General features: G+C 45.4%; 1 pseudogene; it reads right to left on the bottom strand.

Moving 5' to 3' along the window:
* The window catches only part of LOC127673536 (ensconsin-like), a 404,593-nt pseudogene that overhangs the window by 192,241 nt on the left and 186,926 nt on the right, over positions 1-25,426 (bottom strand).

Below are 25,426 nucleotides of genomic sequence, written 5' to 3'. Positions count from 1 at the left end.
ATTGGGATTAAGAGCAGCCCAGATGAGACATAGCAAGTGATAACTCGGGGTTATCGATAGGAACGTAGTTTCTAACAGCATAGAGGGCAGATGTCTGCCCAGCTCTTGTGCTGTTTAAAGCTTATTGTCAATATAAGGTTGTGTGTGTCTTTTATCAAAATTGAATTAAATCAAAATTTAATCCTTCTTTCTAGAACTCAATGGTGTAAGTCGGGGTTGAAACCCCAGGTGAGGATTAAAAAATTCCTACAGCAAATCACAAAATCAGATTTTGTTTTGTTTGGTGAGGTGCTAGGGTGTGGACTTAGGGTCTCACACAAGGTTTTGAGCGAGCAGTCCACCACCCCTGTCCCACAGGATGACTGCTTTAGTAGGCGGCATAGAACAATGTTGAGTAGAAGATTCCAGCACATTGCCTTCTCAGAGGAATCAAGAGATGGGAGCAAGACTTAGACTCTCTTTTTCTCATCTCTTTTTTCTCTTCCCTCGTTTCTCTCCTCTTCTCATCTTTCTCCTTCTCTCTTCCCCTCATCTTCCTCCTCCTTCCTGTGATGAACCCACAGCTGTTCACCAACTATGTGGGAGTAATTCTTCTTTGTTAAACTTCCTTAAATGTACAGGGGAGGCAGAAAGACCGGGAGTTTAAACCTGGCCTTGACAATGAGGAAGACCTTGCTGTGGAGAGGGGCACCACTGCTGACTGCACAGAGCACAGGACTGGTGGTGAGGGCCAGGTGAGCGGGCAGTCCTGAGTGCAATCAGACAAGGGGACAGAGAGAAAGACAGAGGACAGAGTACATGCCAGCATGTGAGGGCCGTTACAGAGCAGCAGCTCTGTGTGTCACATGTGAGGGCCATGACAGAGCAGCGACTGTGTGTGTCACATTTGAGGGCTGTTACAGAGAAGGGACTGTGTCACATGTGAGGGCCATTACAGAACAGCGGCTGTGTGTGTCACATGTGAGGGCTGTTACACATCAGTGGCTGTGTGAGTCACATGTGAGGACCATTACAGAGCAGTGGCTGTGTGTGTCACATGTGAGGGCTGTTACACATCAGCGGCTGTGTGTGTCACATGTGAGGGCTGTTACACATCAGCGGCTGTGTGTGTCACTTGTAAGGGCTGTTATACATCAGCGGATGTGTGTGTCACATGTGAGGGCTGTTACACATCAGCGGCTGTGTGTGTCACATGTAAGGGCTGTTATACATCAGTGGCTATGTCTGTGTCTCTGAACGTGATTTGCTCACATCCACTTCCACTGCTAATTTTTTTTTTTTTTTTATAATAGGCACAGTGCACCTTCTGATCTATATGGTAAATGGCAATCTGGTAGGTCAGAGACCCAGACTCTGTAAGCGATTTGTGCTGTGCAAATGGTTTTTACTCATAGCATTTCTGTTCTTTGCCTAAAACTCGCCTTCCAATCAGTGTCAGAAACCCAAGCCCCGCAACAAGGTAACAATAGAACTACTCAAATTTTCTTCCTGTAATCTCATGGTTTCTCTTTTTACACTTAGATCACTGAGATCACCTAGCATCGGGGACTTTATCTTCCTATATGATGTGAATCATGAAACAAAATTTAATCCTTTTTGCTAGCTGACTAAGCAGTTTTCTCACTATTGTTTATTGAAATCCACTCTTGGTCGCCATATTTTGAACATCGCCTTTATTATAGAATGTTGTCTTAGTTAGTGTTTCATTGCTGTGAAGAGACTCCATGACCGTATCAACTCTTATGAAGGACAACATTGAATTGAGGGTGACTCACAGGTTCTGACCTTCAGGCCATGGTCACCATGCTGGGAAGCATGGCGGCCTGTGGGCAGACTTGGGGCTGGACATGGAACTGGGAGTTCTACATCTTGATTCACAGGCAGTCGGAGAGACTGAAATGCCCTGACTCAGGCCACACGTGACTCAGGCCACACAAGAGCACACCTCTAAAGGAGAGAGGATTCTCAGGTTGATTTTAACTTTTGTTTGAAAATGAAATTAACATAGAAGGGCCTGAACCAAGAAGAAAATGAATGTGGTGGGCTCAGTCCACTGTGGTCTTCTGTCTGTTTGTCTGTCTGTCTGTCTGTCTGTCTCTTTGTCTCTCTGTCTCTCTCCCTCCCATCCTCCTCCTTTCCTCCTTTCCAATCAATCTCTCTCTCTCTCTCTCTCTCTCTCTCTCTCTCTCTCTCTCTCTCTCTCTCTCTCTCTCTTTCTCCCCCTTCCAAGACAGGGAATCTCTGTGTAACAACCCTGGCTGCCCTGGAACTCACTCTGTAGACCAGACTGCTCACAAACTCACAGAACTTCACCTACAGTCCACACTCAGTCTCGCTATGAACTAAAGATATGCTGACATGTGTTAATTATTTAAGTATAGAGCACAGGACTGGTGGTGAGGACCAGGTGAGCGGGCAGTCCTGAGTGCAAGCACACAAGGAGACAGAGAGAAGGACAGAGGAGGACAGAAGGACATGCCAGCATGTGAGGGCCGTTACAGAGCAGGCTGTGTGTGTCACATGTGAGGGCCATTACAGAGCAGCGGCTGTGTGTGTCACATGTGAGGGATGGTACACATCAGTGGCTGTGTGTGTCACATGTGAGGACCATTACAGAGCAGTGGCTGTGTGTGTCACATGTGAGGGCTGTTACACATCAGCGGCTGTGTGTGTCACATGTGAGGGCTGTTACACATCAGCGGCTGTGTGTGTCACATGTGAGGGCTGTTACACATCAGCGGCTATGTGTGTCACATGTGAGGGCTGTTATACATCAGTGGCTATGTCTGTGTCTCTGAACATGACTTGCTCACATCCACTTCCACTGCTAATTTTTTTTTTTTATAATAGGCACAGTGAACCTTCTGATCTATATAGTAAATGGCAATCTGGTAGATCAGAGACCCTGACTCTGTAAGCAATACGTGCTGTGCAAATGGTTTTTACTCATTGCATTTCTGTTCTTTGCCTAAAACTCGACTTCTAATCAGTGTCAGAAACCCAAGCCCTGCAAAAAGGTAACAATAGAACTACTCAAGTTTTCTTCCTGTAATCTCATGGTTTCTATTTTTACACTTAGATCACTGAGATCACCTAGCCTCGGGGACTTTAACTTCCTATATGATGTGAAACATGAAACAAAATTTAATCCTTTTTGCTAGATGACTAAGCAGTTGTCTCACTATTGTTTATTGAAATCCACTATTGGTCGCCATATTTTAAACATCGCCTTTATTATAGAATGCTGTCTTAGTTAGGGTTTCATTGCTGTGAAGAGACACCATGATCGTATCAACTCTTATAAAGGACAACATTGAATTGAGGGGGACTCACAGGTTCTGACCTTCAGGCCATTGTCACCACGCTGGGAAGCATGGCAGCCTGCAGGCAGACTTGGGGCTGGACAGGGAACTGGGAGTTTTACATTTGATTCACAGGCAGCTGGAGAGACTGAAAAGTCCTGACTCAGGCCACACGTGACTCAGGCCACACAAGAGCACACCTCTAAAGGAGAGAGGGTGGGGGATTCTCAAGTTGATGTTAACTTTTGTTTGAAAATGTGCTTAACCTAGAAGGGCCTGAACCAAGAAAAAAATGAATGTGGTGGGCTCAGTCCACTGTGGTCTTATGTCTGTCTTTCTGTCTCTTTGTCTCTCTGTCTCTCTTCCTTCCACCCATCCTCCTCCTTTCCTCCCTTCCATTTTCTCCCCCTCTCTTCCTCTTCCTCTTCTCTCTCTCTCTCTCTCTCTCTCTCTCTCTCTCTCTCTCTCTCTCTCTCTCTCTCTCTCTCTCTGCCAAGACAGGGAATCTCTGTGTAACAGCCCTGGCTGCACTGGAACTCACTCTGTAGACCAGGCTGGTCTCAAACTCACAGAACTTCACCTGCAGTCCACACTCAGTCTAGCTATGAACTAAAGTTATGCTGACATGTGTTAATTATTTAAGTTTAGACAAGTAGTCCCACAACCAGAATAGATAGCCTAGGGACTGTCCCATGCATGTAGGATCGAGAGACCTATGAGTTGGCAGACAATTAAATGGAGAAATTAAATGAAACTGTTCTGAGCACATTGTGCTGTCTGCTGTGATCGCTGTGTCCTGGTTAGTTTTCATGTCAACTGGATACTAGCTAGTGTCATCTGAGAAGAGGGGACCTCGACAGAAATTGGGCTGTAGGCAAAACCATGGAGTGTTTTTTATCTTAAACATCATCTGAAATCATTTAGGACAGTAACCTATGTGATTTACTACAGTTATGTATTTCATTGTAAAGGTGTCGATTTGTCATGAGTTGTTGCTTAGATCTTCCTGGTGTACTTTATATTTTAATGTATGTGTATCCCGTTACTACGAGCACTCAAAAGGAGTTATCAGCCGGGTGTGCTGGCTCATGTTTATAACTTCAGAACTTGGGAGGTTGAGGCCAAGCTAGGCTACACTGTTCATTCTAGACCATATGCAGATCCTGTCACACACACTAACAAACAAAAGAAGTATTAAAGTGATTGAAGTGATAGAGGTAGAACACTCAGGGTCCACAGTTGCCTCAGGTATAAACGCTAGGCTCAGGCAGCCCAGCATTTACAGCGGATTTTTGTTTGTTTGCTTTAACATTTACTGCAATTCCACCAATGATTCAGAGAGAACCCTGAAACAAGGCCCAGGGCCCATCAGGAAACTTGCCTTCCTAATCAGATGGACAAGAACCGAGGACTTTGTGTATAAGAAGGTGGGCCGGAGAGACTGCTCACCAGTTAAGAGTACTGACTGCTCTTCCAGAGGTCCTAAGTTCAAATCCCAGTAACCACACGGTGGCTCACAACCATCTGTAATGGGATCTGATGCCCTCCTCTTCTGGTGTGTCTGAAGACAGCAACAGTGTACTCATATACATAAGATAAATAAATCCTGCCTTCCTATCCCCAAGAAACTGCTATCATCTAAGTCACAGCAGCCAGAAGAGGGAGAGATAATGGGGCAGTCTGCACCTGCATCTGCCTGTTCCTACATTACAGGCTGTGGGTTCAGTTGATTGAAATGAATCCAATTGTCAATCTTGGGAAACTAAAGATCCCCTCTGGGTAAATTGACTGGATCCTCTCTGAGCACTGTAGCGCAGTTAGAGCAAAATTAGGGGAGCAGAAGTCCTTACTCGGGGTAGCTTCAGTGAGCATCCTATCTACCGGAAAGTGTAGCAAGCTGATTCTGGGAATGAAGATAAAATGACCAGACTGCCTATGAAAACTGACTGGTCATCCTAGTAGCTCACTGCCGCCACCTCTTGGAGATCGTTGCCATTTGTAGGAGACAGAAATATATCTCAATGTAAAATATAAGCATAAAAAGTTGAATTAAACCACCAGACTGACTTCCAGAGTGGTTGTACCAGCTTGCAATCCCACCTGCAGTGGAGGAGTGTTCCTCTTTCTCCACATCCTCGCCAGCACCTGTTTTCTCCTGACTTTTGGTGAAATCTCAGGGTTGTTTTGATTTGCATTTCCCTGATGACTAAGGATGTTGAACATTTCTTTAGGTGCTTCTCAGCCATTCGATATTCCTCAGGTGAAAATTCTTTCTTTAGCTCTGTACCCCTGAGGCCCTTTCTCAGAAAACTGGGAATGGGACATAGACGTGCTTTGTGATGAGTTTTTGTTTTTGTTTGTTTGTTTGGTTGGTTTGGTTTTTTTGTTTTTAAATAAATCCTATTGCCATTGTCATAACTGGCAATTAATATTGACACAAACAATAACATCTATCATGTTAAAATATTATATTTTGTGGTTAAAATGCTACATTCTTTTTTTATTTCATTTTGAAAGAAAAACAGTAAACTGTCCAGAGTCCCACTCTGCTCCCTCAACTTCTGCAGTTTTATAAGATTTTTTCACATAAGATAAATTACAAGGAAAAAAAGCTATATTTCTACTTACTATTTTTTTTTTTTGAGGCATAGTTTCTCTGTGTAGTCCTGGCTGTCCTGGAAGTCACTCTGTAGACCAGACTGGCCTCAAACTCAGAAATCCACCTGCCTCTGCCTCCTAAGTGCTGGGATTAAAGGTGTGCGCCACCACCTACAGTCTGAAACTAATTATTATAATGCACACTGCAGGTATTCTGTTTGGTCTTGTTTTTTATTTGTTTTGATAAGTTCTTACTATGCAGCCCAGAATGGACTCAGACTCTATGTTCTCCTGTCTCAAGCTCCTGAATGCTGGTTTGCAGGTCTGTGTTACCGTTCCCAGCAGAAAACAAATTTTTCTGGTTGTTGGCTTTGAGTGTGTGTGTGTGTGTGTGTGTGTGTGCGCGCGCAAGAGATGGGGAAGCAAGTTGGCGGCCAGAGGGTGACTTCCGGGAGCAGGCGTTCTCCTGGTACCAGGCAGGACCCAGTGACTGAATGTGGTTCGTCTCCAGGGCTGGCGTCTGTCAGCGCGCACTGCCTTTCTTTGTGGCCCCATCATGAAATAAGGTTTTGTTTGTTTGCTTTTGCTGTTGTTTTTCTATTTATTTGTTTTGAATGCACATCATGAGAAACAAGGAAGAAAATGGTGACTAGGCATACTGGGGACACCAATTGGGGGCACATTAGAACACCATGCTCTCTATAAAAGTGATTTCGGTTTTTAAGCCTCTTTGCCATTTGTAGGAGACAGAAATGCATCTCAATGTAAAATATAAGCATAAAAAGTTGAATTAGGAACTGCCAGACTGACTTCCAGAGTGGTTGTACCAACTTGCAATCCCACCTGCAGTGGAGGAGTGTTCCTCTATCTCCACACCCTCGCCAGCACCTGTTTTCTCCTGACATTTTGATCTTAGCCATTCTGACTGGTGTGAGGTGAAATCTCAGGGTTGTTTTGATTTGCATTTCACTGATGACTAAGGATGTTGAACATTTCTTTAGGTGCTTCTCAGCCATTCAATATTCCTCAGGTGAAAATTATTAGTTTAACTCTGTACCCCTGAGGCGGTTCCTCAGAAAACTGGGAATGATACTTCCGGAGGACCCCACTATACCACTCCTGGGCATATAACCAGAGGATTCCCCAGCATGTAATAAGGACACATGCTCCACTATGCTCATAGAAGACCTATTTATAATAGCCAGAAGCTGGAAAGAACCCAGATGTCCCTCAAACAGAGTAATGGATACAGAAAATGTGGTATATATACACAATGGAGTACTCTTCAGCCATTAGAAACAATGAATTCATCAAATTCTTAAGACAAGTGGATGGAACTGGAGAATATCATACTAAGTGAGGTAACCCAGTCTCAAAAGAACACTCATGGTATGCACTCACTGATAAGCAGATATTAGACTAGAAGTTTGGAATACCCAAGATACAATTCACATATCAAAAGATGCCCAAGAAGGAGGAAGGAGTGGCCCCCGGTCCTGTAAAAGCTCAGTCCAGCAGTGTAGCGGAATACCAGGACAGGGAACAGGAAGGGGTAGATGGGGGGACAAGGAGGGAAGAGGGCTTATGGGACTTTCAGGGAGGGGGGATCCAGGAAAGGGAAACTCACTTGAAATGTAAATAAAGGATATATCAATAATAAAAAAAGTTGAATTAATGTAGAGGCTTATTTCTTTGATCTCAACACCTAGGAAGTAGATGCAGGCTGGGCAGTGGTGGCACATGCCTTTAATCCCAGCACTTGGGTGGCAGAGGCAGGCAGAGTTCTGAGTTCGAGGCTAGCCTGGTTTACAGAGTGGGTTCCAAAAAAAGGAAGTTGATGCAGGTAGATTGCTATGGGTTAGAGACCAGCTTGGGCTACATAGTATGTGGTGTCTAATTAGTCCCAGTGGGCTTAGGTGAGGTCTGCGAAGGTCTGTGGATAGTTCTTGGTCTTCAGAGAATTTGCTCTGGGCGGGGTAGTGGCAGTGGTGGTGGCTGCTACAAGCCAGAAATGCTCCCTCGCTGCGGTGGTTTCTTTTCAAATAGAGAGTGCTTACAAATGGAGCAACCATTGTATAAAAACTATCTCCACAGCATTCCATTTGTAAGGAACCTTGGGAAAGGGAGAAAGAGAGAGGAGAGAAGAGAAAAGAGCAAGAGTGTGAGAAATGGGAAGGGCTTGAGGCTTTGCAGTGTCTGCCTCTGCCTGCTGGGCCTCTCTCAAAGCTTGCAGTCATATCCCCTGGGGTGGTTTGAATTCCAGATAAATTGAGGAGCTATGTCTCCATGCTAACAGTAGGGAAAAGAAAACAGGGGAGTGGGAACAAGTTAATATTTGCAGCCCATGTCCGTTGATGTGTGCTGGCTTCATTCATAACACTGTCACAGGGCTAAGGTAGGCCCAGCCATCCGACTCCTGGTGCTTTAGTTCTCAGTTTTTATACATTCTCCTTTCGGCACGGGTAGTGTTAGCCACAGAGCTTTGTAGCACCATCCTTTGGCTGTGTCTGGCAAACTGAGCACAGATTCCAGAGTCAGCTCCAGCCCCGACCTCACCCTTACGTGGTTATCTAAAGTCCTCTGTTTCTTCATCTCTGAATAATACCTACCTTCACTAGGTTTTGGGAGGATTCAATCAAGGTCCCTGAGGCTTGCCGCCGGAATATGCTCTAAAGAGAGGTGGCCATTAGTTATGCATATTGCTGCAGACTATGCTTAAATCTTAAACATTCGGACTGAAGAGATGGCTCAGAGGTTAAGAGCACCAACTGCTCTTCAGAAGGTCCTGAGTTCAAATCCCAGCAACCACATGTTGGTTCACAACCATCCCTAACAAGATCTGACACCCTCTTTTGGAGTGTCTGAAGACAGCTACAGTGTACTTAGATATAATAAATAAAATCTTAAAAAAAAAAAAAAAAGTTAAGCATTCTTGTTTTGATTGACAGGAAATAACATGGAGCGGAGCATCAGGGTAGGCGTGGCAGCACGGGCCTTTCAAGGAGCACTCAGGAGGTAAGGGCAGGACATCAGGGTTACACAAATAAACCCTGTCTCAGAACCTCTCTCAATTACTGCTCTCCCACCCCAAGCCCCAACAAGAGAAACAGATTTTTAGCCGTTTAGCCTTATCAGTGTGGTTTATGTCTAGAGTTAGATGCCTTCTGGATTATTTGGCTTTAAGAGGCATAATAAAGGCTCCCATTTTCACTGCCTTATTGTGTGGATGACAAGATATTTTCAAATATCTTGTCAGGTTGCCATACCCTTTCTATTTTATTGTTATTTGCAGGCTGTCAGACAGGCAGATCCCAGGCTCCAGAGTCACAGCTCAGAGTGTACACACACCCACACAAAAGGTCCTGCTCGCTCAGCCTGTGTGCTTTGTTAAGGCAACCCTGTCACTTCCATCTAGAGAGTAAGGAGGTCATTATCCACAGGGGACTGGAGAGCACCAGGAAACAGGACTGTGGGGAGTCGCATTGTCACAGAGGGAGGCAGGGAGAGGAGCCCCCAGCACCAGGCACTCAGCTGGCCTTTGACAAGGAAAGAACTGAAGGGCTGGCCTTATCTCTGTGATTCTAGGAAAGAATGCTCCCCAGAGACTTCAGCCTGCAGGAGTCCCCGCTGGGGCTCAGTAAGGCCACAAACAGCTCTCATGTTCTGGTGGTTCTTTGAAAGTTTTGGGGACAAAGTGTATCATGGTCTGGACAGAGATCTGCTGACTAGAGAGATATGGACAGATCAGAGCTGTGGGAACCAGGCAGGGGCTCTGGAGGCTTGAAGATCTAATCTGTGTCTAGAGGCCCTTTGAAGAGTAACTGGGTCCCCCAAGTTACTAATGTTTACCCCAAGGAGCTGGCAGAACTGGGGCTCACTTCAGGTACTCCAGGTAAATATGGCCACTATTAGAGGCAGAAGTGAACACTTCCTAGTTCCTTCCTCAGAAGGGTTACCATGGATCAAACACAGCTTAAACTTGGGTCAAAGTACCAGTAAGGATCTTTATGTTACTTCAACACACATACACACACTACACGCACATTCACACACCACCCACAAACAAATATACCCACACATATTCACACACCACACATATTCACATATCCCCCACAAAAACCACACAATATACACCCACACATATTCACATACCACACAATAGACCCATACTATATACATATATATGTATACACCCACCCACACGCACACACATTCACACACAATGAGAGAGAGAGAGGCTGGATTTTAAGAATCCTCTGGGATGATTGCTCAGTCAACCTCACACCACACTAACTGAACGGTTCCAGAGAAGCAGCTGAGCAATGTGTCCTGCAGACTCCCAGGCTGGCTTGTAGCTTTGCCAACTGTCCATCAATTAACTCCACAACTGTGGGGCATAGTTAATGCCCTGGACCCTGCTCTGACATTCCTAACCCCTCTTCTCTGGCATCTTGTGTGAAGGCAGCTCCTGGAGGATAAGCCATTGCTAAATAAAGCCAGAACATGGCTAGCTCCTCCCCTCCTGTGCAGAGTGCCTCGCCTCTCCCACTTTCCTCCAGAGCTTCCAGAGGCCAAGGCTGATGGAGACTTGTGGGGAAGCCATCAGCATCCCTGGTGTCAAGAGGGCAAGTGGGTTGAAGGACCTTAGGAAATGCCTCAAATCCACTGAAATAACAAGAAACTCTTGGGAGAGCCCGAAGGGAGATCAAATACGACGGTACAGTGGCTCCTCTCGGCTTAGCTCACCGGGAATTATGTAAGGAATATGTAGGGCATCTAATGATGCAAAAATGCTCATGCCAGTTGGGGCACTGCTAGAAACCAACCAAGCAGTGACAGCCCTTCCCAAAGCTGTCTTTCTCATGCATATCAAAACATCACATCATTTATTGAGTAATTACTAAATAATCCACTCTGTATATGAAAATTCCCACAGACATGGAAAATGGCACTGAAGTTAAATGGAATGTAATCTGATGACTCAGGCGCCGGCTATGGGGCAGAGGTGTAGTTTGGAAGCAGAAAGATGCAGACCCTTTCTGTCAGCATAGGGGACACCCCTGAGTTAGAAACGCCTTGCTTAGTTCATTTAAACCCATAATCTCTATGAAAACCACGGTCGTTGGTCCTGTGTCCTCAGTGTTCAACACTTAGGGCTCTAAACTTCAAAGGAGGGTGAAGGAATGTTTATAAATGAATGGTTACCCTAAGGAACAGTGCAGCGCTTGAGATCGGAGCCTAGACTACTTCTTGGAGAAAGATGGTGGAAAGGAAAAGGATGATTTAAAACACAGGGAAGCAGAGTGCCAGGTGGGAGCTGTTCCTCCCTGCACTTACAGGGTAGGACAAATCAGGAAGCAGCAGGCGCCCTTCATGTTTCTAGCAGCAGAATATTAAGCAGGCTGTTTTGAAGGCTTAGCAATCACAAAGCCAGGTGGTATGACCTAGAAGACATTCCACTAAGGCCGGTAACACCCCAGAGGAGAGAAGGAGACCGGTTCCTCAGGGGCCTCTTCCTAGTCAAATTTGTTATGGTTTAACAGACAGTTTAACCATAGTCCTCTACTGACTCCACTTCAGTATCTGGAACTTGGCCAGTTCTCTTCCTAGGAACAGTATGAGGAAATGCTGATAAACTTGATCTTCTGGGAAGGTAGGCAGACCAAACCCAGGCTTGCTGAGGGTGTGAGCGAGCTAGCCTATCCCACTTGCCCTGATGGCTGGGACTGAGTTATGGAGCTGGTAATGACCACCGAGCAGTAAAACGTGATGTGCCTCTTTATTTTGGCTAGCTATTGTTCTCTTTGTATGAAGACATCAGGTCAACTTGACTGGAGGACTGTGTGAGAGAGGCACAGGCAGGCTCAGCCACCATGAATGTGGAGTAGAAGAACCCAGGCTCAGTGGGAGCCTGGCTTGGAGTTTGGTTCTTACTACTGCTATCCTATCTATCCTATCTGCGTCGTTTTGGGTTTTAAAAAGATGGAAAACATGTGGAACAAAGTTACCAAACCCAAATGAGAAAAATGGCAAGAGAGCCCAAGGCAGTCTGGAAGTATTGATGACCCACGGAAGAGGGACAAAGCCCAGAGAAGTCTAGTCCAACATGGAGCCTGTCTGGTGCTTGGCATGAGTGCTGTTTGACAAGGCTGGTCTTTGACCTGGTCTTTGGGTACTTGAGACTGAGAGGGAGGCAGGAAGGGCCTAGGCGTTACCCAGGGCATCTCAAAATTCGGCTTCCATGATCACCCACAATCTTTTTACAGTGGCTTCCTCGTTCCCTCAAAGAACAAAACAACCATTCACTCTGATTACTACACAAAGCAGTTGACAACTAGCTCACCTGCGGTCTGTTGTGTCTGCACTCCGTCCATCTGAAATAGGGGCCCAAGTGTCCCTTCATCGTTAAAGGCCAAAATTGGTTTCAAAGGAATTTCTGGGTTCTCACTAGTGACATCTAATCTGGACGCTTTTGATCCAACAGACAAGTTTACAATTCCTTCGAACTTTTCACTTTGTACAGACATTCCATTTTAATTTGGCTGCTTTTCCACATCTGGAGAACTGGGGGTGTGAAAGGTCAGACATGGGTTGAATTAAAATGAAGCTTATTTTTAGAACAATTATTTTAAAAATCAGTTTACGGCTTTGAAATAAAATAGAAACTTGGGGAGGGGCATAAAAATGGCTCAGGGGGTGGAAGCACTTCCTGCCAGATGAAAACCTGAACATTATAAGATTTTCCCCTAGCCTCCGCACGTGTGTCCTCCAATAATAGTAATAAAGAAAGATGCAACACTGACCATATCATTATTAGCAAATACTGATAGGGAGCTGTGACAAATTTGCATCTTAGATTTGAAAAACATATAACACTTATTGAATAGGACAATTTTTTAGAATAGGTCATTACAACGGAAACAGGTCATCATCAGTTCTTCAATTTTTTATTTTTATTTTATTTTGAGACAGGGTAACTCTACGTAGTCCTGGCTCTCCTGGAACTTATTATGCAGACCAGATGGGCTCTGAATTCACAGAATCCACCTGCCTCTGCCTGGGATGAAAGACATGCACCGCCATGCCCGACGCTCAAGTCTTAAAGATAAATTAAATTACATTTATTTATTTGTGTGCCATGCCATAGTGTGCAAGAAGAGGTTGGAGGGCAGCCGGAGGAGTCAGTTTTCTCTTTCTGAAGTGTGGGTCCTGAAGATGGAACTCAGGTCATCAGGATTGGTGATCCTCACTTCTACCTGCTGACCATTTTACTGGTCCCACCCTTTTTCAGCTCTATGTGAGTCTGGGCATGGTGGTAGACACCTACAGTGCTAGCACTCAGGAGGCAGAGGCAGGGGAATCTCTGCAAATGAGGCTAGCCTGGTCTACACAGTGAGTTACAGGTCAACCAGTCTGAGAATCTGATGCCCATAAAATAATCTATGCTTTTCATGGGGAATCTGTTATGCAGAAAGAATATGGGTGAGGAGAGGGCCCGGGGCTTGAAGATCCTGGCAGGGACGCAGTGGGTGGAGGACGGGGTGTGGTGGGGGGCTAGGGGGGATGGGGTGGGGGTTGAATCCTTTTACATGGCTGGTGAAGATGCAAATTAGTTCTCATTGTCCCTGCATGAAGACAGGGTCTCAACCTAGAGGTGATGCGGAGGCAGGGTACCCTTGAATATCAGATACCCCTGTCTCAATATTCCAAGTTCTGGGATTATAAGTGTGTGCCACCGTGATCTACTTTTCTTGTTTGTGTTTCACGTGTTTTTCCTTGTTGTAGTGTTGGGGGTGGGTGGGTCTCACTCTGTAGCCCAGGCTGGCCTCAAACCCAAATTCTTTAGTCTCCTATGTGCTGGAATCAGTCACGAACCAACCATCCTATCTGTGTTGGGTTTAATCAGTCTCGCTCTGTGGTGCTGACCAGTCTCAGATCTCCAACAATCTCCTGCCTCAGTTTCCTTAAGTCCTGGGGTTACTGTACCAAGCTTTTCTGTACATCAGAAACTGTGGCATTCGAAGCACTCTTGGTACAGGATGAATGGGACCCCCTTCCCCTTCCTCTCCATCTCTGTTCTCCACAGACCGTTCTGCTTTGAGCTCTCTCTGTGGCCCACATGGCCTTGCATTTTTAATTCTGCTTTAGATTTCCAAGATGCCAGGGTGGCCAGCCTGCACTGGTGAGGTCGGCCGGCTGTTGCTTATTGTCCTTACGACGCACTCAGATCTCACCATGAGGAGTAAAGAAAAAGGGACTCCCCTTTTCTTAGAGATACAAGTTCTACAGAAAATTAAGGAGAAAAAGATACCTTCCTGTGCAGTGCAGACACCTCTGCATACACAAGGGGAGCAAACTGTTACTAGCATACCGCCATCAAACCACCCTCTAGGACCAGAACCTGGATCTCTCACCTGACGGTACAACTCACTGCCTGTGGGACCCTGGGCAAGGGAAACCCTAATCCATGCATAAGCAAGTCACATGAAGAGGCTGCCCAGATGCCTATGGTTTCTTCTGTTATAATGCTGTCTGCTGCCTGCATGTGCCTGCAGCCTAGGGGGTATCCCCTATGACCATCTGACTGGGGCAGGAAGATTGGGACCTGGTTACTGATGGCTCTGCACATTATGCAGGTACCACCCAGAAGTGGGCAGCTGCAGCCTTACATGGGACAAGTCTGAAAGACACTGGTAAGGGGCCATCTTCACAGTGGGAGGAACTTCAGGTAGGACACATTTTGTTAGAAGGGGAAATGGCCAGTTAGCTTCTCAACTAGTTACTGACTCATGAGCTGTAGCCACTGGACTAGCCGGAGGGTGAGGGCCTTGGAAAAAGCATGACTGGAGAATTGGTTAGAAAGATATCTGGGGAAGAGAAATGTGTGGAGGGATCTCTTCAAATGGGCAAAGGACATGAAGATGTTTTGTCCCCTGTAAACGCTCATCAAAGGTTACTTCAGCTGAGGAGGAGTTCAGCAATCAAGCAGACAGCAGTCTGTTCTGTGGATAGTCAGCTGTTTTCTGAGCTGCAGCTGCTGAGGTGCGCCAGAACTGCCAACAGCAGAAACTAGGCGCTGAGCCCCAGATATGGCGCTATTCCCTGGGGTGACCGTGACATGACTATATCGGACCACTTCCCTAGTGGAAAGGACAACACTTTGTCCTTCCTGGAGTAGAGACTTATTCTGGCTATGGACCCGCCTTTCCTGCACATAAGGTTTCTCCTGCCAAAAGCATTGTCCGGGCCTATGTCTGGCAGGCAATTCTGGAGTAAATGTTTTCCTTACCAAGCTGAAGGGAGTCTGACCTGGAAGAACATGTATTTGGCATTATGCAGCTATACAGTGATACAGTGACAGTGAAGACACTTTCAGTCTGAAGAAGCGTTAATGTGGAAGCAGACCTGACAGCTGTACCTGTCACCATACACACTGTGCATATGGATGTGTGTGCCCGCCTGTACATGCGTATGGGTTTATACGTCCCTGCCTGTTCATGCTTATGGGTTTATATGTGTCCGCCTGTACATGCATCTGGGTCTATATGTGCCTGCCTATATATGCATCTGGTTCCATGCATACATGCCCGCCTGTACGTGCCCTGACAGCTATACCTTCACTGCATATATGGATCTGTGTGTTTGTGTGTGTGTGTGTGTGTGTCTGTACATACCTGCTCGAAGCATTCAGAGAACAGAAATGGCTACTTAAAATGGATGAGACTACTTGATTAGATAGAACTTCCCCCACCCCCTAAACATTTTCTTGTCTGCATTGATATGTTCCTATCAGCTCTGGGTATATTCTTTTGAGACACAGTCTCACCTTGTACTCAGGCTGTCTCCCAAGTGCTGAGGTTAAAGGTGTGTACCACCACACCTTTGAGAAAAGATGACACGTAGCAAAGTTATAGTGGTGCACACCTGTGATCCCAAGTCAGGCACCTAGAGCAGGAAGATCGAGAACTGTCTCTGAACAAACCCCAACTACACCAAAATCCTGTGTCCAAACAGGGACGGTGGTGGGGGTATTTTAAACCTTAATCAGAATAAATGAAAGGAGCCTCTCCATTGGATACCACCTGCCCAGCCTGAGTCCTGGGTGTGGCCTGGGTGATAATGATGCCCATTAAAAGGCTTTGATGCTGTGGTTAACTAAGTTACCAAAGCACAGAGATACTTACTATAAAAGGCAAATGGAGAACCTTGCCTTCATTCTGCTCAGAGTCGGGCTTCCCACAGACCCTGCCATTTGGTAGATAGTGCTAACTGATGCAACTGCTATAAAAGAAGACTTGGTGACAGAGTGTGAGCTGGGTTGGATGACTCACACATGCAGTTTTGTTATCGTTGCTTGGCTACAGAAGAATCCTGCGGTGTGTGCTCCCTTCTCTTTGAGAATGATGGACCCCAGTGTTTGTTCTGTTCCTTGGATTTTCATTTCATTCCACTTGGTTCTCTCTTTGTACCTATTTGTACAGCTGCCCCATCCTCAACCCCCGGTCCAACCTCGGCCCCTTCTCCAGCAACCTACACAGCACCATCATCCACCGTGACTGCCGGTGTAGTTCCTAAGACTTCTTTTTTTTAAATTCATTATAATTTTTTATTTACATTTCAAATGATTTCCCCTTTTCTAGCTCCCCACTCCCTGAAAGTCCCATAAGCCCCCTTCTCTTCCCCTGTCCTCCCACCCACCTCTTCCCACTTCCCCGTTCTGGTTTTGCCAAATACTGCTTCACTGATTCTTTCCAGAACAAGGGGCCACTCCTCATTTCTTCTTGTACCTCATTTGATGTGTGGATTATGTTTTGAGTATTCCAGGTTTCTAGGTTAATATCCACTTATTAGTGAGTGCATACCATGATTCATCTTTTGAGTCTGGGTTACCTCACTTAGTATGAAGTTCTCTAGCTCCATCCATTTGCCTAAGAATTTCATGAATACGTTGTTTCTAATGGCTGACTAGTACTCCATTGCGAATATATACCACATTTTTGGCATCCACTCTTCTGTTGAGGGATACCTGGGTTCTTTCCAGCATCTGGCAATTATAAATAGGGATGCTATGAACATAGTAGAGCATGTATCCTTATTACATGGTGGGGAATCCTCTGGGTATATGCCCAGGAGTGGTATAGCAGGATCTTCTGGAAGTGAGGTGCCCAGTTTTTGGAGGAACGGCCAGACTGATTTCCAGAGTGGTTGTACCAATTTGCAACCCCACCAGCAGTGGAGAAGTGTTCCTCTTTCTCCACACCCTCTCCAACACCTGCTGTCTCCTGAATTTTTAATCTTAGCCATTCTGACTGGTGTAAGATGAAATCTCAGGGTTGTTTTGATTTGCATTTCCCTAATGACTAATGAAGTTGAGCATTTTTTAAGATGCTTCTCTGCCATGCGTAGTTCTTCAGGTGAGAATTCTTTGTTTAACTCTGTACCCCATTTTTTAATAGGGTTGTTTGGTTTTCTGGAGTCTAACTTCTTGACTTCTTTATATATATTGGATATTAGCCCTCTGTCTGTGTAAGATTGGTGAAGATCTTTTCCCAATTTGTTGGTTGCCGATTTGTCCTCAAGTAAAACTACAGAGCAATAGTGTTAAAAACTGCATGGTATTGGTACAGTGACAGGCAGGAGGATCAATGGAACAGGATTGAAGATCCAGAAATGAACCCACACACCTATGTCCACTTGATCCTCGACAAAGAGGCTGAAAACATCCAATGGAAAAATGATAGCCTTTTCAACAAATGGTGCTGGTTCAACTGGAGGTCAGCATGCAGAACAATGTGAATTGATCCATCCTTGTCTCCTTGTACTAAGCTCAAATCCAAATGGATCAAGGACTTCCACATAAAGCCAGACACTCTGAAGCTAATAGAAAAGAAATTGGGGAAGACCCTTGAGGACATCGGTACAGTGAGAAAGTTTTTGAACAGAACACCAATAGCGTATGCTCTAAGAACAAGAATTGACAAATGGGACATCATAAAATTACAAAGTTTCTGTAAGGCAAAGGACACCATCAAGAGGACAAATCATTCCTAAGACTTCTGCAGGCACCACTGACCCCAAAGGGGCTACGAGGCTGCTGGCTGAGAAGAGGTGCCTGGCCAGAGAGCAAAGGGAGAAGGAGGAGAGGGAGAGGAAGGAGAAGGAGGAGCTGGAGAGGTAAAGTTCCTTAAGACTGGCCCTGCCCCCAGAGAAGTTCCCGAGCCTGGTCCCTCCCGCTCCCCTCCAGCATGTGGAGAGTACAGTCCTTTGCCATCCTTGGTTTACTGATGTTGAATATGGATCCCAGGGCTTGTCTGTGCCAGGCAAACACTCTGTCATCTGAGCCACATCCCCAGAACTATGTTTAAAATCAAATTTTCTTCTGAAACAAATATTTCTATAGGCCAAAAGCCATGAAGGACTGAACAGGCAACCTATACCTATAGGGCCCAAAAGCATTATCTAGAATAAACATGTTGATATGAAGAGAGGAAGGAAGGGACAAAGAGAAGAGAGGAGAGAAGAGGAGAGAGGGAGAAGGAGAAGAGAAAGAATGAGAATATGAATTTCCAATACCCAGTAATGAAAAAGGAGTTAAATAAAACCCTTCGTGGGCAGGGCAAGCACAGAGCACTGGACCGCACCCCAGCACCGGACCGCACCCCAGCACAGACTGGTCCCTTCTTACTGGGGTCAGGTGGCTTCACGGCTGTCCCCTCTTCCACTGTGACCGCCTCCACCTTCACTATTGGCGCCCTGCCCTTTATTGGGGGCTCACTGGCTACTTTCATCTCGGGGTCTTTTTTCTCAGGCTCCGCCTTCCCTTCTCTCTTGCCAGGGCGGATGTTGCCAGGAGCCGAGGAGTGGGCATGAGCAGAAGGCTCTTTGCCTGAGCAGGGCGGCAGGGAGGACACTGGCCAGGGAGCACCAGGCAGGTGAGGCATGGACTTGGAAGGGAGCCTGGGCCAGAAGACAAGGACAATAGGCGACTCAGGATTGGCTTCCTGGAGCCCAGAACACCCACGTGTACAAGCGAGCAGACAGTCCGATAGGAATGTTTTTCTGTTTGTGGTCAAGGTGGAAAAGGAGCCACTAAAGAGACCCATTTCAAAGATCCTTTGGCTAAAAAAACGAAGCTGATTCGCCAGGGTGGACCTTCCCTCGCACCTCCACCACACTCCCCAAAGGCCGGCTGGGGCTGGTGACCTCGCTTTGAGATTAGAAGGAGACAGAGTCCTGCGGGCACCGGGGGAAATGTGGAAGGGAAGGTGCTCTCTTTCCCGCTCTCTTTTATGGCTCTGGCTTCAGAGAAACTCAAGAATTAGAATTTTCATATTAATGACATCCAATGACAAACTACAGACCATCTAGTGTTTTTAAGAACTTAAGACAATTTCTAAACTATGTCAAATATCCACTCCAGTGCTGGACAAGGCCCTGTCGGCTAACAACTGAACAGTTTATAACTGAGTCAACACAGATGACAGGAATAAAGTAGATCTGATGGATGATTTGATTTGTTTTCTCAAAAAGCATTTGAAGGAAGTCAAGGGAAGGGGAAATGATGTAATTATATTATAATCTCAAAAAATAATTATTAAACGACAAAAAAGTATAAACTTTTTAAAAGTGCCTTTGTGTTCTATCTGGACATTACCTGGAATTACTTTGCCTTGTCTCTCCTTTTGTTTTACATTTTGTAATTTTTCTTTTTGCCATGCTGAGGATTAAGCCCCAGGCTTCATACAAGCAAGTGCCCTACCACTAAGCCACACTACCAGTCCATTTAAAAGGACCTTTAAGCACATGTCCTACTTTTCTGTTCTTTAGCAGCTTTCTTCTGCTTTGGAAAATACCATTCACATGTTTGTTATTTCAGAGACACGGTCCCCTTTGGTGGCATTTGTAGATAAGTCCTTACATAAGGGCCCTTTCTCCCCAAGGTAAGGGGCCAGGGTGAGGAAGTGTAGGCCGCTCTTTCCTAGAGAGAGTACCAACAGTGAGCAGGCACCGGTTCTCCCCGATGCCTGCCCATCACTCAGCCAGAGATCTGGACAAACATACGAAGACAAGACCAGAGATGGGTTCCGAGGTTCTGACCTCACCAGGGAAGAGTGGGGAGAGATCAGAAGGGAGGGGAGGAAGCCTGGTGCTTGAAGAGTCTCAAGCAGAGGGAGGTAAGGAGGGGGGGAGGGAGGGACAGAGGGAGGAATGGAAGGAGGGGGAGGAGGGAGATGGGAGGACAGAGGATGGAGGGACCAAAGGCCGGAAAGAGAGGGAAAATGAGAAAGATCTGAGACTCTAACCTGTTATGGGCAGCAGGGGGTCCTGGCTGGGCACCTCTGGCTAAGCCAGTATTAGGGAACAAGGGACAGGCAGATGTCACCCAGCCGGGGCTGCCAGTGAGCTGTTGCAATGCCCCCTCTCTCTTTCTCTTCTGAGTTCCTCTAACTGCTTCTCCCAGCTTTCGGAGCAATGTGACCCTAGCTGACCTGCTGAACTGCAAGTGACTGAGGGCAGAACAGATCTTCCCATGGTACTGGGCCAGGTCTGGATCAATCCAGCTGCATGGCCACCCTCTGCCCCAGCTGACTCCTCAAAGGCGGGTGGGGCCTTGAAGGACAGGGGCAGTCTCTGGGTGGTAAAAGCTGCAGACCATGGCTTCCCTGCCGAGTGGGGTTTAGAGAAGCCCTTATGCCTACAACTAGGGAGGAGGGCCCACATTCCTTCCCAAGAGAGATGCTGAGGTACCAAGGTAAGTCCTTTCTTCTTCCCTTAAAAACATTTTTTTTATTCGATATATTTTTTATTTACATTCCAAATGATTTCCCCTTTTCAAGCCCCCCACTCCACGAAAGTCCCATAAGACCCCTTCTCTCCCCCTGTCCTCCCACCCACCCCTTCCCACTTCCCCATTCTGGTTTTGCAGAATACTGCTTCACTGCATCTTATTGCATTCTGATGTGGCTTAAATAAGATCAAGGAGAGCCGACTGGGAACTCAGAAAGAGAACCGCAATGTGAGGTACTTGGGGCTACCTTTGCCCATCTGGGTTTCCTAGGTCAGGGCTCAGGAAATGGGCCCTTGACAGTCTTCATCAAGCTGACAGAGAACTGGTAATGGCCATGGGAACCCAAATTGGGGCTCTGTCCTTCTCTTTCCAATTCTTCTCTTGCCTTACATCCAGCTGCTGCTGGTCTGGGCATGGCACGCACAGAGGCAATCCCAGTGTTTCCATGCTGGTGTGAGTTAATGGGTGGTGACTGCTACCATCATCCCTCCTCGGAACCCTTTCCACACTCACACTGCTGAGTGCACACAAGCGCTCGAGGCTACAGGGACTTTACAGTATCTGAAAAGGAACCAACTGGGCCGCTCAGATTTCCTGATTTTAAAGCTACAGTTGAAGCAGCATGGTACGGGCATGTAGACCAATCAGATAGAATAGAGTCTAGAAACCATAGAGCCTGGGGACACTCAACCAGGGAAGGACAGTCTTCAGCAGCCAGTACCGAGGAAGTGCGATATTTACATGAAAAACAGTGAAACTGGACTCTACCTTTAAACAACAAACATGAACTCAATATGGATGAGTCTTAAAAGTGTAAAAAGGGTCTAATATCCAGAAAAGTTTCCTATTATTGGACTTGTTACTAATTTATGGACCCAAAGCACAGGCAACAATACAAAAACTGACACATGAACATCAAACAAAAATTTCTATAGGCCAAAAGCCACGAAGGACTGAACAAGCAACCTATACCTATATGGTCCGGACCCATTATCTAGAATAAACACGTAACTCCCACAATGCAACATTTTGTTACTGGACTTAAAAGTGGCCTGAGCTGGTGATGGGGCACAGTGCAAAAGCACTTGCATGTGCAAGGCCCTGAACTGGATCATGGTGACACACACACATGCAGACACAGAAGCCTGTAGTAAACATCTTTCCAATCGCTTATCAATTGCCACAGTCTACAACACATGTGCCATGCCACTGAAATGCAAACCCAAACCGTGAGGCAGCACTCATGTTTAGTAAGCTGGGTAATATAAAACCAACACAGAAAATAAAATGTTGGCATGGAGACACTGGAATCCTCATGCCTGATTGATAGGGATGCAAAATGATACAGTCACGAGGCAAAACAGTTTGGCAGTTCTTCAGAAACTTATATATATTTAATGTTATTCTGCAATTCCAGTCTTAATGTGTGCTGTGCCTGTACGTGGATGGAAATCGTAGGCTCAGCCCTTCCTCCACCTCGTATTTTCAGATAGGGTCTCCTGCTGAACCTGGAGTTTGGCATGTCAGCTGGCCAGCCGGCCAAAAAGCCAGTGGACCTACCCGTCTATTCCCTGATGCTAAAGTTACAGCCATGAGGCCAGGCTCACCTTTCATGTTCATGTCTGAATTCCTCACACTTGCACATCAAGCACTTTCCACACTGAGCCATATCCCCAGTCTGTACTCACTGTCTAACAATTAAATATTCAGTCCATCGATACCATTAACTACTTTCCAGACATTCAATATAGTTAATCAGTACCACATCCACAGTGTAGGTATAAGCATCAGTTTTCTGATGGTAGCATGCCAAAAGGAAAACAAAGGCCAAATTCATCAAGGTATAGAGTTCTGGGAAAGTAATTGCGTTTTGGCTAAGCTTGAGTTTTGAAGTCTGTAATCCACTTCTAGTTAACTGCTTTTGTTAAATGAAGTATGTCAACCGAAAGATGGTTTTTGTGCCTAAAAGCTCACCATGAGAAAGACTAAGAACTGCACACTCGGATCTGGAACACCCAGACAGCTAATAGACTTTGCATTACCTTAAACCCATGTCTAAGCAGACTTCTCTGGTTAAAACTTCACAGCAGAAGGAAAGAACAGATTCCTAAAGGTTGTCCTCTAAACTCTACAGGGCGTTACAGCATGTAACCACTGCATACACTTATGCAAGTAAGTGAATATTTTTTTTTCTGCCAAGACTTATGACTTGTCTAGTTTCAGGTTTTTAGAAACTTTAACAGTCAGATATAGGGGTGGACCTTAGTTCCAATTAAAAGGGGATTAGTTACTCCCATATCATTTGTGCCAGAACTGCACAAGTAGTTCTTTTTTTTTTTACTTTTTTTTATTAGATATATTCTTTATTTACATTTCAAATGTCCCCTTTCTTGGTTCCCTGTCCCCAAAACTCTCATAATCCATCTCCCCTCTCCCTGTTCCCCAATCAGCCCTCTCCCGCTTCCCTGTTCCAGCATTCCCCCACACTGCAGCATCAAGGCTTCCAGGACCAAGGGCCTCTCCTCCCTTTGATGTCCAACAAGGCCAAGTGAATGATTTTTTAAAGAAATAAAGGATGAACTAGAATCCTTTGGGGTTCAAGGTTCTTGTTTAATAGATATTCATTTTATTTGATTTTTCAAAATCTGAAATGCCACAATAAATTATCATAAGTGGAAAGATCCAAATGGAAATTTGGGAATTTCCTAAAAATAGAAAAATTTCCAAGGAGAAATATTGATTGTAATGTTGCCAACCTTACTACTATACCAAAGAATTTTGTAGTAATGTTTTATAACTAATCAGTTAGTGAATTTTTGTTTTTAGTGTCTGTATACCAACTACACAAGTTTGTAGATAACCTGAGTTCCATGAGACCCTGTCTCTAAAATTTTTCAGCCTAGCCCATCAAGTGACCACAAATATTAACAAAACCTAATAATTTTTCTTAGAATATGATACACCTCAAGATTGACCTTATGAGAATAATCCTATAATTTAAAAAAGGCCACCAGGGCCAGTGGCACACGCCTTTAATCCCAGCACTTGGGAGGCAGAGGCAGGCAGATTTCTGAGTTTGAGGCCAGCCTGGTCTACAGAGTGAGTTCCAGGACTGCAAGGGCTACACAGAGAAACCCTGTCTCGAAAAAAACAAAACATAAAAGGTCACCAGTCTAGGAATATGACTCAGTGGTAGAGCATACGCCTAACATGTTCTAGGCCCTAGATTCACTCCCCAGCATAGAAATGTGTGTGTGTCAATCTCTCTCCACACACTTAGAGACAAAATCTATAGGGGTTAGCATAAACACTCGAGAACCAGTGATTTACTAAGACCTGTCATCTCTGTGTTAGACATGCACTAGGGTTAGCTAGAGTAGCAGAACTTTTTAAATGAATATATGTGTCAGTATGTACAGTCATGTATATATGTATGTATGCATATATTCCCATATATATGGAATATATATTTTTATTTATATGTATTGTTATATATATAGTAATTTATTACAATGGCTTACAGGCTGTGGTCCGCCTAGTTCAGCAATGACTGGCTATGAACAGAAAGTCCCAGAATCCAGAACTTGGTCAGTCCACAAGGCTGGATGTCTCGGCTGGTCTTCAGTAGATGCTGGAATCCTGAAGGAGTGGGTTGTAATGCCAGGGAAGGAACGGGCTTGCCAGCAAAGCAAAGAAAGCAGGTAACGAGCAAAAGCTTCCCTCTTCCGAGTCCTTATCAAGGCTTCCAGAAGAAGGTATGACCCGATTTAAAGGCATGTGTTTTCCTACCTCAAGATTTGGGTTACAAGTGGATCTTCCTACATCAAACTAAGCAGTTCCTCAGTGCTGTGCCCTCCGTTTTTAATTTAAGTCCAGATGTAGTCAAGTTGACAACCAAGACTAGCTATCACAAGAGGGTTAGAAAACAAAACAAACATGTCTGCTTTTGAAACTCAAAATCGGGACTGGAGAGATGGCTCAGAGGTTAAGAGCACTGACTGCTCTTCCAGAGGTCCTGAGTTCAATTCCCAGCAACCACATGGTGGCTCACAGCCATCTGTAATGAGATCTGATGCCCTCTCCTGGTGTGTCTGAAGACAGCAACAGTGTACTCATACATAAAAATAAATAAATCTTTAAAAAAAGAAAGAAAGAAAGAAAGAAAGAAAGAAAGAAAGAAAGAAAGAAACTCAAAATCTAGCTTGCAGGCATGAGGGTAACTCCCAGAACAAAGGTGAGGAGAGAAGCAGGACTACCCGAGCATACACCGCTGGATGAGGCAGCAAGAACTAGATGGAGGAAGGAAGGTTAAAGTCTACACAACCCCCATTACAGCTACTTAATTCTGGGTCGGGAAAACCAGCTCCCAGATCTAGGTCATGGTGGTAGGTGACACACGCATTTGCAGAAGGGTGCACAAGAAGTGAAAGTGTATGGTAAGGTCTCGGGCCACGCTCTTTATTCTTATGACATCCCTGAGCACGGCGGTACATTCCATCACCTCTGTTCTAGAGAGGCACAGTGTATCCTGCCTCAGGCATACTTCCATGAACTCAAAGCCAGCCTGACCTAAACAGCAAATAGTAGGTTAGCCAGGGAAGGAAACAAACCAGGGGTGTGCTTCAGTTTATGTTTTTTCTTAAATTAAGACAAATTTTCAATGTAAGTTAAAATGTGGAGAACTTCCCCAATTAATTCATAATCCTTTGGTATTACTTAAAGAAGAAATAAAAGACTA

Source organism: Apodemus sylvaticus, chromosome 23 (assembly GCF_947179515.1).
Source record: "Apodemus sylvaticus chromosome 23, mApoSyl1.1, whole genome shotgun sequence".
NCBI classification, from domain to species: domain Eukaryota; kingdom Metazoa; phylum Chordata; class Mammalia; order Rodentia; family Muridae; genus Apodemus; species Apodemus sylvaticus.
The sequence above is the reverse complement of the archived record's forward strand: the minus strand, read 5'-3'. Positions and strand labels throughout refer to the sequence as shown.